Here is a 3,099-nt window from a genome sequence, read left to right as displayed (position 1 = left end):
TACGTAATTCTCACTGTCTAATTCTTGTCCACGATATACTGTGAAACTCATCAGTTGCTTCGGAATCGAGACTCGCGGTCGGTACGAGCGGTCACGTCTCGTACACCAGTACCGCCATATTTAAACCTCGATCATCAGTCGAATTGCTTAATACTAATGTTCTAGTGGTTCATGTTTAGAAGCAGAAGTGTGAGCAGCTGTGAAAGTATCACTCGCGTATCACTCGTAACAGAATCGTAGACTTGGTTTTTGTTCCTCCGGCGACATGACACGCCGAAGTGTACGCTTTTTTTTTGTTTTCTTCCACCGGCCCCCGGGATACGTTCTGTACAGACGCCTGCAGCAGTGTGTAGTGCTCTAGTGATCTGTACAAATGAATGCTTTCCTGGGTCTGTTTGTGTATTTGTGATATTAACCAGTGATTCCCGAAGCATCGTTCGGAACCACCATCGACCGCGTGCATCACCTGATCCGTGCTTAATTAGACTCGGAACCGAGTACACGCCACTCCAGGTGTACTGAATTGGTATGATCATGAGATGTATTATATTATATAATATATAATATAGATAGAATATGCAATGTGAACACAATATGAAGAATACTACAATGGGTAAATTGGTTAAAAAAAAAAAAAAGGTGGGGGGGGACTATTGGGTGTTTGGTGTTGGGGGGGTAAATTGACGTGTCAAACGTTAGCCACATTTGAACCCACTTGTAGTTATTGGAACTTGCTGAGCACTGTATAGCCTTTACATTTCTTATGAATATAGCCATCCTTTCACTTGCCTTACCCTCTATCATGAGCAGTTAGTTAAGTTTATTCTTTTTTTTTTTTTTTTTTTTGGTTTGTTTTTGTTTTTTGTAAAATTGTAAAGAGAAAAAAAAAACGAATTGTATCTTAATTTATTGGAATTTTTAAAAGAAAAACGAAACAATGCTTGTATATGTATCTCGAAAATGGTGCAAACGTCAACAATAATAGGCTACAAATGGCAATGGAGCTGAACATTTTTTTCTTTATTCCATTTGTAATTTGTTTTTCTATACGCGCAAGCAGTTCTGTTCTTGTGTACGACCAGTAACCGTAATTTACTGTGTAAAGATGGTTACTTTTTTCTTTCTTTTTTTTTTTTTTTTTTTTAAGCTTCCTTTGTCAGAAACTCCCTTATTAGAATGCTTATATCCTTGTGATCTACAGTAGCATTATCTGTGTGAAAATCTCAATAGAAATGTACAGTACACCCGGTTTTATTTGATCCTGATCCGATGTTGTCGTGAAGCGATTTTTTTTACAGTTTGTTTCGTAATAGCGTAGGGTCTTTTAGTGTATTAATCTTCCCATTTTTATTTGAACATGGTTTGCGTTTCTTGCTACTTGCCGAGTGTTAAAATTGGTAATTTTTCATGTGATGGTTTCGTTCGATTTCCTTGTGTAAATGTATTTTATTTTTTCTTATTTTTTGTTGTTATTGCTTTTGTTTGTTTGTTTAATTAAACACTGCTCCTTGTCTATAGCTTTACTACACTGTTTCAACTACTACAGTTTTCAGCATGTGCACGACTTTGCTCTTTAGAGGCTACCTTATCGTTTTTCTTCGCTTCAAATAGAAATGTCTATTTATGCATTTTTGGCTTGTAGTTTTTCACAAATAAAATGTTCAATTTATCTAAAACCCTAATGTCTTTTTTATTTGTTTATTATTATTATTTTATATAATCTTTTTTTTTTCCTCCCCCTCACTTGGTGAACAATTTCATGACTTGCTTGATCTACAGTACAGACCAAAAGTTTGGACACACCTTCTCATTCAAAGAGTTTTCTTTATTTTGATGACTATGAAAATTGTAGAGTCACACTGAAGGCATCAAGGGCTATTTGAGCAAGAAGGAGAGTGATGGGGTGCTGCGCCAGATGACCTGGCCTCCACAGTCACCGGACCTGAACCCAATCGAGATGGTTTAGGGGTGAGCTGGACCGCAGAGTGAAGGCAAAAGGGCCAACAAGTGCCAAGCATCTCTCGGGGAACTCCTTCAAGACTGTTGGAAGACCATTTCAGGTGACTACCTCTTGAAGCTCATTAAGAGAATGCCAAGAGTGTGCAAAGCAGTAATCAAAGCAAAAGGTGGCTACTTTGAAGAATCTAGAATATGATATTTTTCAGTTGTTTCACACTTTATGTATATCATTCCATATATAATTCCACATGTGTTAATTCATAGTTTTGATGCCTTCAGTGTGAATCTACAATTTTCATAGTCATGAAAATAAAGAAAACTCTTTGAATGAGAAGGTGTGTCCAAACTTTTGATCTGTACTGTACGTCAGTGGTCCCCAACCTTTTTTTTTTTTTGCGCCACGCACCGGTTTAATATCGGACAATATTTTTATGGAGCAGTTTACTAAGGTGTGGCGGATAAATACAACAAAATAAAAAAATACAACCGGCATAAAAATGGAATTTTCTAACTATAATAAAAAAACGTGGATCCGCTGTGTTGTTTTTTTGTTCATTTTGCTAGCTTGGGGGTTTAAATTTAGCGGTAATTTATTATGTGTTAGCATGCCGTAGCAGCCCCTTTAAGAAGGTAGCGGATGTAAGTAAGACATGTGACCGAGGCATCATGATCTGCATCAAGAGCGAGTCATAGACAGCTGGTTTGCTTTAGACGACGTACTGTTTCGGCTCCATTTTAGTTTAACTAATACTCAGACAAAAAGTTGTCAGTTTGTTGAAAGTAGATTAAGGTTTAAAGTGTGTGGACACCTGACCTTATATCTGCTTTCTGAACGTCCCGTGCCACATTTAATTTAAACTAGAGTTTGATAGTAAAGGCAGGTACTGATGTGTAGGTGAGGTGAGGAGGCCTGGGGGTGCAGTAAGCGTTCTAATTCATGCCAAATGTGTTCAATGGGTTTGAGCTCTATACCAGTTTACACCAGATCTTCCACTCAGGTAAACCGGATCTTCATGGAGTTTGCTGTGTGTACAGGGCATTGTCCTGCTGGAACAGGATGGGTTCTGGTTCAAGTGAAGAGAAAATGTAATATCCTATACAATTGTGTGCCTCTGACTTTGTGGTAACAGTTTGGGGAAG

The sequence above is a fragment of the Silurus aristotelis genome (genome assembly GCF_946808225.1).
Source record: "Silurus aristotelis genome assembly, chromosome: 2".
Lineage (NCBI taxonomy): Eukaryota > Metazoa > Chordata > Actinopteri > Siluriformes > Siluridae > Silurus > Silurus aristotelis.
Note: the sequence above shows the minus strand (reverse complement) of the source record.